The sequence below is a fragment of the Ictidomys tridecemlineatus genome, chromosome 10, assembly GCF_052094955.1.
Source record: "Ictidomys tridecemlineatus isolate mIctTri1 chromosome 10, mIctTri1.hap1, whole genome shotgun sequence".
In the NCBI taxonomy this organism is placed as follows: Eukaryota; Metazoa; Chordata; class Mammalia; order Rodentia; family Sciuridae; genus Ictidomys; species Ictidomys tridecemlineatus.
This window is the reverse complement of record NC_135486.1, coordinates 88,322,635-88,337,909: the sequence shown is the minus strand read 5'-3', so window position 1 is coordinate 88,337,909 and position 15,275 is coordinate 88,322,635.

Below are 15,275 nucleotides of genomic sequence, written 5' to 3'. Positions count from 1 at the left end.
CCTGGAAGAAGTAACATTTGCTCTGAATTATGAATCATGACTAGCATTATGATGCACAGAGAATGAAAAAGGGCATGTAAGATACAGGGGACAGAGTAAGCAAATGATTAGAGCACTAAAAGCATTTTCCAGTATGACATGTGAGGAGCTTGGAAGTCACCACATTATCCTAAAAAACAAAAAAAAAAAAAAAAAGGAAAAAGCTGGCAAACTGGAAAAAAATCACCAGTTCTAGGTAGAGAAGTGAGGTCAAAGAACAAAACACTGCCCTCCAAACTGAAGAGACACACAGGCAAATACACAGAATTACTTACGGAAGCAGAAACTATTACAAGAGATAGCAAAATCTGAACTATAAAACTATAAAACAGGAATTGCTAGAGGCTTAGAGTGAACAAGTCTATTGAGCATATTTTTATGAGTTTTTTTCTCAGGGGGGCGCCACCAGTTTCTCATAGTGCACTTATAAGTGAAAAATCTCCTCCTTTAAGCATAGACAAGAATAAGGAACAATAATTGAATTAGCCAAAGCACTCTTGACAAGGCCTTCCCTCAGGAGAAACAAGTTCAGCAAAGCTTAATCTAGAAGGAAAATTCTCAACTTCAATCTAGGCTAGCCTGCCATGCTAAAGAAAGAAAATATCTAATGGTAGCTCCCTCTAGCCATCCTGACCCACAGGGTGGGGCCAAGGAAGGGGTGGGGGCACACACAGAAGCACTTGTGAAGTTCACAGTTTAGTGGTGCAGGAATATTATAAAACTAAGACTGCACAATGCTTCTATTCCCATATGCATCATCACCTCATTACTACAGGTCAATTTACTCCATATTCTTTTATTCAGTACATCATACCCAGCTATCAAAAAGAAAACAAGAAAACATACTAAATGGGAAAAAAAACACATTTTAAGAGACAGCAAGCATCAGACTCATACTCAGATATGGCAGGGATGTTGAAATTATCACCCTGGGAATTTAAAGCAACTAATGGGCAATGTAAGCAAAGAGATGGAAATTCTAAGAAAGAATGACAAAGACATCTATCTATCAGAAGTACCATTAAAGAAATGAAGAATGTCTTTCATGAAGTCAGTGGAATGTCAGACATGTCTGAGGAAAGAATAAGAGATGACAATAGAAAGTTCCAAAGGTCAAAACAAATAAGCAAACAACACCACCACCACCCACATAGAATATTCGAGAACAATGGGACAACTATGAAAGATATAACATACACATAATGAGAATACCACAGGTTAAGAGAGAAAAATAAAAATATTCAAAGGAATAAATATTGAGACTATCACCAAATTAATCTCAGACACCAACCATAGCTTAGGAAACATGAATATTAAACAGGGTAAACACAAAAAAACAAAAACCTCAAAATAAACTATAGTCATTAAACCAACAAAAATTCAAAGAGAATTAAAAAAATCTTGAAAGAATCCAGAATTAAAATAAATTTCACCTAGATAAGAGTAAAGATTAAAATTACATCCAACTTCTCTGAAACCAGGTAAAACAACAGGAAAGCAAGGCAAAATGTTGAAAGTGTTGAAAAGCGGAAATGAAACCCTAGATTTCTCTGCCTTGCAAAATTACCCTTCAAAAGGAAATAGAGACTTTTTCATACAAAACCAATTTATGGAATTTGTTTGTAGTAGACCTACAAAAAAAGAAATGTCAAAAGGAATTCTTTAGAGAAGAAAATTGGTATGAGCCAAAAACTCACATCTACATAAAGAAATGAAGAACATTGGAGGGTGAATAATGAAGGTAAAGTTTGAAAATATTTTATCCTTAATAATATAATACATGAAAGTTTATTCAAAATAATAGCAACATTTGTTTCAATTTTCCATCCTCATATTTTTTTTAGTTTTATTAATTTCATTTTTTTAAATACACAACAGGCAGAATGCATTACAATTTTCATTACACATATAGAGTACAATTTTTCATATCTTTGTATATAGAGTATGTTTATACACATTTATGCTCCTGTTTGCTTACATATAAGTGCAATTAATGATAGCAATGATATAAGGGAGAAAGAATTGGAATAACTCTTTATTACAAGGTGCATGCATTACTTATAAAGTGGTATAGTATTACTTAAAAGATGAGTCAGAATAGTTGTATATTGAAAACTCTAGGACAGCAAGTAAAAAAAAGTTAAAAAGAGGTGTAACCAACATGGTATGAAAAGAGAAAAGAGAGTCACATAAACTGATCAGTTAAAATCACAAAATTAAAATGAGCAAAGGAAAAAGGGACAAGTGGAAAATAGAAACAAATATAGTACATATTAATCCAATTATATCAATAATCACTTTGAATATCAATGGTTTAAGTGCACTAATTAAATGGCAGAGATTGTCAGAGTGGACCATAAAACAAGATCTACAATATGCTATGTGCAAGAAAGCCACTGTAAATACAAAATTATACATTAATCAACTAAAGGATAGAGAAAGCTGAAATTTCTAAAAATAATCAAAAGAAGGCAAAAGCAGCTGTATTCATTTTGAACAGAACAGATGTCAGAGCAAGAAAAGTTATCAAGGTTAAAGAGGAGCATTGCATAACATAAGGAAGTCAGTTTTCCAAGAAGACATAACAGTTCTTAACTTGTCTGTGTCTAAGAACAGAGCATCAAAACGTGAGCAAAACCTGATAAAACTGCAAGGAGAACTATTTTATTTGGTATTCCTCTATTAGAAGTAGACATTTCTGGTAGCAGAAAATCAGTGAAGAATAGTTGAACTTAATATCATCAATTAACTGGAAATAATTGAGATTTGTCACTTTAACCAGCGACAACACAATATACATTCTTATCACTCATATGAGATGTTGAGCAAGACAGAGCACATCTGTGTCATAAAAACTCAGCTTAACAATTTAACTGAAATCATACAATGCCAGTTCTATGAGAACAACAAAATTAAATTAGAAATCAATTACAGAAAAGGTGGTTGGAAATCTCAAAACTTGACAATTCAGCAACCCATTTGTAAGTAAAATATAAATGACATGCAATTTTGAGAAATTTAAAAGTATTTTTAAGTAAATGAAAATGATAATGCAATTTCTTAAGCAGTGCTTTGAGGGAAATCTAAAGCTTTCAATGCATACATTAGGAAAAAAGAACTTAACCATCTTAGCTACATCCTAGAAAAAGAAGAACAACTTATATCTAAAGAAAGCAAAATAAAAGTAATAAAAATGGAGCAGAAATTATTAAAACTGAACATAATAAATGAGTAGAAAAAATATCAATGAAACCAAAAGCTGTGTTTGAAAAGATTGATAAAATTGATATTTCTCCAGTTAATCTAAGAAAAAAAAGAAAGAAGACACAAATTACTAACATCAGAAATAAAAGAGATGACATACCTACATATAGATGCTATGGACACTATAAAGATAATAACAGAATATTATTAATAGCTCTGTGTTCAGAATATAATAAGCTAGGTGAAATGGAACAATTCCTTGAAAGACATATTCTGCCAAAACTCACACAAGAAGAAATAAATAAGTTGAACAGGCCAATATCTATTAAATAAATTTAATCAAAAATTAGTAATCTTTTATAGGAGAAAGTTCAAGACCTGGATAGATTCACTGATGAATTCTACCAAACTGTTGAGGTATAAATTATACCAATTCTATACAACTTTTTCAAAAAATAGAAGCAGAGATAAAGTTTTCTAACTCTTTCTATGAGGTCAGAATTTCCCTAATACCAAAGCCTGAAAAAGACATTAGAAGAAAAGAAAATTATCTCTCATGAACATCAATGTCAAAATTCTCAACAAAATATTAGAAATAAATCCAACAATATATATAAAAGAATTATCTTTCATGACCAAGGGATATTTATCCTAGGTATGCAAAACTGGTTGAATATTAGAAAACCAATTAATGTAATCCATCACATTAACAAATTAAAGAATAAAAATCACATGATAATATTAATAGACATAGAAAAATAAAATAATTTTCCAAATCCAGTAACTATTCCAGATAAAAATTCTTGAACAAAAGTAAAGATATTCCCTCTCATTATTCTTTTTAATATGCACTGGAAATTCTAGCTAAGGTAATAATACCAGAAAAGGGCAAAGAAGTTATACTGATTGGGAAAGAAATTAAAATGTCTTTTTTCATAGATCATAGTCACAAAAATACAAGGTTTCAGAATATAAAATTAATATAAAAAAGTTATTCATTTTTACATTATAGTGAATGCCCTTTCTATGTACTGAAGAACATGAATAATATAAAATTAAAAATATAACATCATTTACATTAGCACTCAAAGGAATTCAATACTTAGTTAAAACTAACAAAATATGTACAAAATCCACATAAGGAAAACTATACAATGCTGATGAATGTAACAAAAGATGAAGTAAATAAAAGGAGATAGCCCATGTTCAACAAAAGGTAAATATTGTCAAGTTTTTCCCAACTTGATCTATATATTCAATGCAACCCCAATAAAAATCCAGCAATTTATGCTTATTGATAATGATAATATTATGCAAATGTTTATATGAAGAGTCAGAAGACCCAGAATAGTCAAATTTTATTGAAGGAATACAGATTCAAAGAATTGACAGTATTCAATTTTAAGACTTACTATAAAGCTACAGTAATTTAGACAGTGTGGGATGGGCAAAAGTATAGACAAAGCAATGGAACAGGACAGAGAACCATATTTTATGGGCAATTGATCTTGGACAAATGTCCAAAGGCATTGCAAAACAAACAAAGGTAGTATTTATTAAATGATGCTGGAACAACTGAGCGTTTATATTTTAAAAAATTCATTTAAATATAAACCTCACAACTTCACAAAAATGAACTAAAAATGAACCACAGTCCTAAATGCAAAATAAAGAAACCTCTTAAAGATAATTCAGGGCAAAAAAAAAAAAAAAACTCTATGAACATGGCTATAGTAATTATTTTTTTTCATTTAATCTCGTTTGTTCTAATTAGTTATACATGACTGTACAATGCATTTTGACACATGAAACATAAATGGAGTATAACTTCTCATTCTTCTAGTTGTACGTGATGTAGAATCACACTGGTTGTGGAATTAATTTGATAAGGAAGTCCCTTTTCCTCATAGTGTTGAAAACTTTAGCCCAGAACACTTAGACAGAGCAAAGAAATTAAAGGGATGCAAATAGGAAAAGAAGAACTCAAATTATCACTATTTGCCACCAACATGATTCTATATTTACAAGATCCAGAAAATTCCACCAGGAAACTTCTAGAAATATGGTATTTACTTTTGTGTTACAACACCATGAAAGAAAAAAATTGGTAATCTAGACTTTATTAAAATTTTAAACTTGTGTTCTATGAAATGCACAGTCATGAAATAAGACAATAAGCAACAGACTGAGAGAAGATATTTTGAAAGAAATATCTGGTAAATGCTGCTCCATAGAAATGAAACACTTTTATCTAAAATTAAAGAATCCAGCTTTCCCTTTGTGCCTCACCCTGGGACGCGATCCCACACTTGCTGACTTTGTTTCCAGGGTAATCCTGGCCTTATAAAATGAGTTAAGAAGTATTCCCGGAGATCCAACATGGCGGTGGGCGCAGAGAGATCAAGTCTCTGACCTCTTCAGCTGCGCGGGCATAGGGAGTCATAAACTGTCTAAATGCTGTTTGCTCAGGATCACTAGGCAATGCTGAGCTGACATGGATCTGGGGTGAACAGTTTGAGCCTCTCAGAACACACACCTAGCCCGGATCCGCTGCATTCAAGCTCTGGTTCGCCTGTTGCTCATGACTCAGCACTAACGATCCCACTGAAATAACAGGTCGGCCCTTCTGAACTTACAGAGGTAAAAGCCAACCGAGCCTTCATAGGCAGTGGCCACAGGATTGAAACGGGGCTTAGGAGAGACAGTCAGGACCCACCCGTTGCATTGGTCACCCGGAAAAGGGAATGAACGGTCAACATTTGCATGGGATACCACCATGGCAGAGAACTGACGTCACGGGCAGAGGAGAACACTTCATTGAAACCAGTGGTGACAGGTGTGTAATTCCCTAGCCATCCCTCTCCACACAGCAGGGAAACCTTAAGGGCCCCTCCCAGCTCTCCCGTGAGCGCAATAGCCAGACCCAGGGAATCAGAAGTGGCGCGGGATTCGCAGCGCGGAACTCCCAGCTACCGCTCCCTCCAGTGCTGACAACTGAGGTCTCTTGCACCAGCTACCGGGAGCGTGGCTACTGGAGGGCAAGCAAATTTGCTGGGCATTCTCAGCCCCAAGCACTACAAACTTAGGTTCTGAGGGAGGCAAACAGGAAGAGTGTGCCCAGGTGTTCATGAAAACAGGGCTCCCAGGAGCAGCAGACCTGGCATGTAGCCAGTATTGTGGTGAGCATCGCAGGTGAGCGGGGCCTGGCTTGAGGAAACACAAGAGAAGGCCCTAGACACTCAGGATTGGAGACCCGCCCAGTCTGGGAGGAAGAGCTGCTGCACAGTGATTGGTTCCCACCTATTGAGAGGAGAAGCTTGGCCCAGTGGGCACAGCTCCACCTACTGGAAGAGAAGTTAATTGAACTCTATGACTGCATTTAATATTATTATTATTATTTTTTTTAATTTGGGTTTTTTCTTTTCTTTCATTTTCATTTTTGTTGTTGTTGTTGCTGTTCTTTAACTTTTTTAAATGTTTTTAATTTTTTAAAAATTTTTTATTTTATTATTATTTTTTTAAATTTAAATTTTTATTTTTTATTATCATTATTTTTTTTAAAAATTTTTTCTTTCTTTCTTTATTTTCTAATTTTTTTCTCTCTTTTGTCTTTTCATTTCTTTTCAATTTTCTTATTCGCTCTTCCTTGAATTCTACTTGCCTACTCTCATTCTCTTTAGTGACTTATCCCCTTCCCTTCTAATATCTTTCCTCCTAAGCATCAAATAAATTTATAAGAGTAAACAGTAACTCAGCAATCAAACAGAACAAGAAGTAACATGAGCAGCATAAAAAAGCAAGGAAGAAAAGGAATACAAAAAATGAAGGACAGCCTAAATATTCAGGAGGACCTAGAGTCATCAGAAAAATGGTCATATAAAGAACTCAAGGAATACCTTAGACAGATGGAATGGAACCTTAAAGAGGATAGGAGACAGCAAATCCAAACAGTGAAAGAACACATTGAAAATGAATTACATAAACAGGTAAAAGAAGAAGTTAAGCATCTTTATCAGGAGATAGAGATTATAAAAAATCAAACAATAATTCTAGAAATGAAGGAAACGATAAGCCAAATTAAAATCTCAATTGAGAGTATCACTAACAAAGTGGAGAAAGTAGAAACCAGAACGTCAGATAATGAAGACAAAATATATCATCTTGAAAAGAGTCTAGCCAACTCAGAAAGGCTGGTAAAAAATCACACACAAAAAAAAATCCAAGAGATATGGGATAACATAAAAAAACCAAACTTACGAGTCATTGGGATAGAGGAAGGTACAGAGATTCAAACCAAGGGAATGAGTAACCTGCTAAATGAAATAATTACAGAAAACTTTCCAGAAATAAAAAAGGAAACGGATATACAAATTGTAGATGCATACAGGACACCAAGCACACAAAATCACAGTAGACCAACGCCAAGACACATTGTTATGAAGATATCCAATATACAGAACAAAGAGAAAATATTAAATGCTACAAGAGAAAGGAGACAGATTATATTCAGGGGTAAACCAATAGGTTAACAATGGATTTTTCATCACAGACGCTGAAAGCAAGAAGGTCATGGAACAATGTATTTCAAACATAGAAAGACAATGGGTGCCAACCAAGAATTCTGTATCCAGCAAAATTAAGCTTCAGGTAGGACAATGAAATAAAAATTTTTCATGATAAACAAAGGCTAAAAGAATTTGCAGCCAGAAAACCAGCATCGCAAAGCGTCTTGAGCAAAACACTACATGAGGAAGAAATGAAAAACAACAACCAAAACCATCAGTGGGAAGTGCCTCGGTAATGACAGAGGGCAGGGGAGGGGGGAAAGCTAATCATGGAGAAACAAACTATTTAAAAAAAGATAAATAATCAAACATGGCTGGCAGTACAAACCATATATCAATAGTAACTCTAAACGTTAATGGCTTAAACTCTCCAATAAAGCGGCACAGGCTGGTAACATGGATTAAAAAAAGAAATCCAACAATATGTTGCTTCCAGGAGACACATCTGATTGGAAAAGAAATACACAGACTGAAGGTGAAAGGTTGGGAAAAAATATACCACGCACACGGTCCTCTTAAAGCAAGCAGGGGTGGCCATCCTCAAATCGAATAAAATCAACTTCAAGACTAAGTTAATCAAAAGGGATAAGGAAGCACATTATGTATTGTTAAAAGGAACCATTCAACAACAAGACATAATAATTATCAATATTTATGCACCAAATAATGGTGCTGCGATGTTCATAAACAAATTCAACTCAAGTTCAAGAATCAAATAGACCACAACACAATAATTATGGGTGACTTCAACACACCTCTCTCACCATTGGACAGATCCTCCAAACAAAAGTTGAATAAAGAAACTATAGAACTCAATATCACAATCAATAACCTAGACTTAACTGACATATATAGAATATATCAATCATCATCAAGTGGATATAATTTTTTTCTCAGCAGCACATGGATCTTTCTCAAAAATAGACCATATATTATGCCATAGGGCAACCCTCAGTAAATATAAAGGGGTAGAGATAATACCATGCATTTTATCTGATCATAATGGAATGAAACTGGAAATCAATGATAAAAGAAGGAAGGAAAAATCCTACATCACATGGAAAATGAACAATATGTTACTGAATGATCAATGGGTTACAGAAGACTTAAAGGAGGAAATCAAAAAATCCTTAGAGATAAATGAAAATACAGACACATCATATAGGAATCTATGGGACACAATGAAAGCAGTTTTAAGAGGGAAATTCATCTCCTGGAGGTCATTCCTCAAAAAAAAAGAAAAAAACAACAAATAAATGAGCTCACACTTCATTTCAAAGCCCTAGAAAAGGAAGAGCAAAACAACAGCAAATGCAGCAGAAGGCAAGAAATAATTAAAATCAGAGCAGAAATCAACAAAATTGAAACAAAAGAAACTATTGAAAAAATTAACAAATCTAAACTTTAGTTCTTCGAAAAAATAAATAAGATTGACAGAACCTTAGCCATGCTAATGAAGAGAAGAAGAGAAAGAACACAAATTACTAACATACGGGGTGAGAAAGGCAATATCACAACAGATGCTACAGAAATACAGAAGACAATTAAAAATTATTTTGAAAACCTATATTCCAATAAAATAGAAGATAGGGAAGACATCGATAAATTTCTTAAGTCATATGATTTGCCCAGACTGAGTCAGGAGGATACACACAATTTAAATAGACCAATATCAATGGATGAAATAGAAGAAGCAATCAAGACTACCAACCAAGAAAAGCCCAGGTCCGGATGGGTATACAGTTGATTTTTACAAAACCTTTAAAGAAGAATTAATACCAATACTTTTCAAGTTATTTCAGGAAATAGAAAAACAGGGAGCTCTGCCAAATTCATTCTATGAGGCCAACATCTCCCTGATTCCGAAACCAGACAAAGACATCTTAAAGAAAGAAAACTACAGACCAATATCTCTGATGAACCTAGATGCAAAAATCCTCAATAAAATTCTGGTGAATCGGATACAAAGGCACATCCAAAAAATTGTGCACCATGATCAAGCAGGATTCATCCCTGGGATGCAAGGATGGTTCAATATACAGAAATCAATAAATGTTATTCACCACATCAATAGACTTAAAGATAAGAACCATATGATTATCTCCATAGATGCAGAAAAAGCATTCAAGAAAGTACAGTATCCCTTTATGTTCAAAACATTAGAAAAACTAGGGATAACAGGAACTTACCTTGACATTGTAAAAGCAATCTATGCTAAGCCTCAGGCTAGCATCATTCTGAATGGAGAAAAACTGAAGGCATTCCCTCTAAAATCTGGAACAAGACATGGATGCCCTCTATCACCACTTCTATTCAATATAGTTCTTGAAACACTGGACAGAACAATTAGACAGACAAAAGAAATTAAAGGCATAAAAATAGGAAAAGAAGAACTTAAATTATCACTATTTGCGGTTGACATGATTCTATACCTAAAAGACCCAAAGGGTCTACAAAAAAACTACTAGAACTAATAAAAGAATTCAGCAAAGTGTCAGGATATAAAATCAACACGCATAAATCAAAGGCATTTCTGTATATCAGCGACAAAACTTCTGAAACGGAAATGAGGAAAAACACTCCATTCACAATATCCTCAAAATAAATAAATAAATAAAATACTTGGGAATCAACCTAACAAAAGAGATGAAAGATTTATACAATGAAAACTACAGAACCCTAAAAAGAGAAGTAGAAGAAGATCTTAGAAGATGGAAAAATATACCCTGTTCATGGATAGGCAGAACTAACATCATCAAAATGGCGATATTACCAAAAGCTCTCTATAGGTTTAATGCAATGCCAATCAAAATCCCAACGGCATTTCTTGTAGAAATAGAGAAAGCAATCATGAAATTCATATGGAAAAATAAATGACCCAGAATAGCAAAAGCAATTCTAAGCAGGAACTGTGAATCGGGCGGTATAGCGATACCAGATTTCAAACTATATTACAGAGCAATAGTAACAAAAACAGCATGGTACTGGTACCAAAACAGGTGGGTGGATCAATGGTACAGAATAGAGGACACAGAGACTAATCCACAAAGCTACAACTATCTTATATTTGATAAAGGGGCTAGAAGCATGCAATGGAGGAAGGACAGCATCTTCAACAAATGGTGTTGGGAAAACTGGAAATCCATATGCAACAAAATGAAACTGAATCCCCTCCTCTCGCCATGCACAAAAGTTAAATCAAAGTGGATCAAGGAGCTAGATATCAAATCAGAGACTCTGCATCTGATAGAAGAAAAAGTTGGCTCCGATCTACATATTGTGGGGTCGGGCTCCAAATTCCTTAATAGGACACCCATAGCACAAGAGTTAATAACAAGAATCAACAAATGGGACTTACTTAAACTGAAAAGTTTTTTCTCAGCAAGAGAAACAGCAAGAGAGGTAAATAGGGAGCCTACATCCTGGGAACAAATTTTTACTCCTCACACTTCAGATAGAGCCCTAATATCCAGAGTATACAAAGAACTCAAAATATTAGACAATAAGATAACAAATAACCCAATCAACAAATGGGCCAAGGACCTGAACAGACACTTCTGAGAGGAGGACATACAATCAATCAACAAGTACATGAAAAAATGCCCACCATCTCTAGCAGTCAGAGAAATGCAAATCAAAACCACTCTAAGATACCATCTCACTCCAATAAGAATGGCAGCCATTATGAAGTCAAACAACAACAAGTGTTGGCAAGGATGTGGGGAAAAGGGTACACTTGTACATTGCTGGTGGGACTGCAAATGGGTGCGGCCAATTTGGAAAGCAGTATGGAGATTCCTGGGAAAGCTGGGAATGGAACCACCATTTCACCCAGCTATTGCCCTTCTCTGACTATTCCCTGAAGACCTTAAAAGAGTGTATTATAGGGATACTGCCACATAGATGTTCATAGCAGCACAATTCACAATTGCTAGACTGTGGAACCAACCCAGATGCCCTTCAATAGATGAATGGATAAAAAATGTGGCATTTATACACCATGGAGTATTACACAGCACTAAAAAATGTCAAAATCATGGAATATGCAGGGAAATGGATGGCTCTAGAGCAGATTATGCTTAGTGAAGCTAGTCAATCCCTAAAAAACAAATACCAAATATCTTCTTTGATATAATGAGAGCAACTAAGAACAGAGCAGGGAGGAAGAGCAGGAAGAAAAGATTAACATTAAACAGAGACATGAGGTTGGAGGGAAAGGGAGAGAAAAGGGAAATTGCATGGAAATGGAGAGAGACCCTCATTGTTATACAAAATTACATATAAGAGGTTGTGAGGGGAATGGGAAAATAAACAAGGAGAGAAATTAATTACAGTAGATGGGGCAAAGAGAGAAGATGGGAGGGGGATATTAGGGGCTAGGAAAGGCAGCAGAATACAACAATTACTAATAGGGCATTATGTAAAAATGTGGATGTGTAACCGACGTGATTCTGCAATCTGTATTTGGGGTAAAAATGGGAGTTCATAACCCACTTGAATCTAATGTATGAAATATGATATGTCAAGAGCTTTGTAATGTTGTGAACAACCAATAAAAAAAGAAAAAAAAAAAGAAAAATGCAACTATGTCATTTGCAGGGAAATGAATGGAACTTGAGACCATTATGTTAAGTGAAATAAACCAAACTCAGAAGGTCAAGGGTCATATATTTTCTCTCATTTGTGGAAGCTACAGAGGAAAAAGGAAAAGAAAGGTTGGTGGGTGTACGGGTGATTGCAAGAAAAGAAAAATGAGATTAGTAGAATAAGGGAAAGAGATGGGGAGGGGGAAGAGAAGGGGGAGTGCTGGGGAGGGATGTTAGTCAAATTATATTGTTCTGTTGTATGCATGTACAAATATGTAACAATGAACCCACTATCATGTATAACTATAATGCACCAATAAGAATATTGTGAAGGAGTGAAAAAAAATAAAATTAAAGAATCCACAGAATTCGACAATAAGAGAAGAAAACAAACAGAAACTTGACAAAAAGTGGGCATAAGACCTGATAACAAATAAGTCTGCGAAATGAGTTTAATATCATATGTAATCAGGAAATGAAAATTAAAACAATAAGATACCTATATACACCTGTTAGAATTCCTAAATCCAAAACACTAATAACAACTACAACAAATGCTGGTGAGGATGAGGAGCAACAGAAACTCTCAAGATATTGCTGTCAGGAATGCACAAGTTATAACCACTTAGGAGAATGGTATAGCAGTTTCTTACCAAACTCTGATACAACAATTGTGCTACTTGTTATTTACCTAAATGAGTTGAAAAATTACACCCAAGGTCATATGTGCACACATGGTTTATATCAGCTTATTTCATAGTTACTAAAACACAGAAGCAGGTGAATGGATAAATTTATGTGTCACATCCAGATAATGAAATATTAGTGCTAGAAAATAATGAGCTATCAATCTGATAAAGCCAATCTGATGAAACTACATAGTATATGGTACCAACTGTATGAAATTCTAGAAAAGGCAAAACTATGTAAACAGCAAACAAATTAGTGTCTGCTAAGAGTTATTGGGGAGAGCAGAATGAATAGGTAGAGCTTAGAGGATTTTTAGTGTAGTGGAACTATTCTGTATGATATTACGATGGTAGAAACTACTTATTATTACTGTCTGTTAAAGCCTACAGAATGCAAATCACCACAAATACACCATTATGTATGATGAACTTTGAGTGATGATGAGATGTCAATATAATTTTACCATCTGAAATGAATAGACCACTGTTTTGGGGTTGTTATTAATGGAGAAAACTGAATATATGGTGCATAGAATATATGGGCAATCTTTATATCTTCTGTTTAGTTTAACTGTGAACCAAAACTTCTCTAAAAATTTATGTGTATTAAAAAATAAAGTTAGAGAACTTACAGTACTTGTGTTTTGGTCTAGCATAGGATGTTTCAACTGAAATAGTGAAAAAAAAGTTGCATAAATCAGTTGATTAAGAACTTACTGAGTAGCAAATGCTTAGATTTTTATGTGTCCAATGTAATAACAATGCATGATAGAATTTAATAGTGTGGGTCTTCATTTATTAATGGATTTTTATTCTAATGGAGCCATGCATATATGTCATAAATGGAAAGGGAGTCTGTGAGTAGAGTCATTTAAATTATTTTTTTTCAAGAATTAGTAGGTATGTATGAGACTTAAGATAAATGGGATTAAAATTTTATTTGTAAATCATTACCTATTCACATAATACTTGGGAAGTTTCTAGGGATTTCAGAAAATTGAGTTATTTTAAATGAAAAATACATATTGTATGTAGTCAATAAATAGCTGTTGATTATTTAATTGGATAATAAAACCAATCTCCACTTTTTAAAATGAGGTGCTATTTCATCACCCATCACTGGAAGAATATATCTATTCTATCAAACTTAAATTTTAATTCATTTCATAATCAAACACATTATTTCATTTCTATGGAGTAGCATTTGTTTTCTTTCTTCTTCTAAATTTATATTTAATTTAACCTTGTAACTAGGGCATTACATTGTAAATGATGTAATTCCCATTTCTTCAACCCAACTGACATTAACAGTTTATGCTAGAGACATTGATTTTGTGTAGTTTTCCTTAAAAAAAAATGCCTATGTATTATGTCATCATGACCAACTCACTTGTCACTTCATCAAGATCCTAGTAAAGTGTCAGCTAAGCTTTTCCAGAGTATGAGAATGGTGAATAAATATGCCTGTGGTAGAAATATTCAGTTTATGATGTCCTGGTACAGTGTACATTGGCAAGGAACCACTGTGGCAGAGGGAAAGAAAGGAGACCTTGTGAAATGCATAATATGAAATGAAATGATGAATGTGGAAGTGGGTAGCACAGAACCTGGTCCACACTAGGGACCAGGTTTTTAAAAATCTATTTTTCTCATTTTATGGAAGAAACTGAATGTGGAAGTTCTTTAAAAAATGTTTGCTCATTTCTTAATGGAGACTTGTTTTGTTTGACTATTTGTTTCACATTTTCAAATAAACTGTCTCACATTTTATTTTAGTAATGCTAAGAATATGCCTGCATGGTGTCAAAATATGAAACAAAACGAAAAACAGGGCTACTCATATTTAGTTAGACTACAATTGTATAGATATGATTCCTATTTTTATGCCACCAAATTATCACACATATGAAAAGTCTAATGTAACTCAGGGAACTATAGTACCTGACACAATATTGAAATTTATTGTTAATATTTGCAATAGCTTTATTACTTCTGGAAACATTTAGTAACATGGATGCTAAAACAGTTAATTTATTGACTATTTTGAACCTGAAAATGACTTAGACATAATAACAACTTCATTGAGTGCAAGCAGAGACCTATCTTCTCTGCTCAGCTCTTTTCAGGTATGCCTTCTTCTAACTACAGCTTAAGGGATGAGAATAACCTTCACATGCTTGGGGTCAAGCATA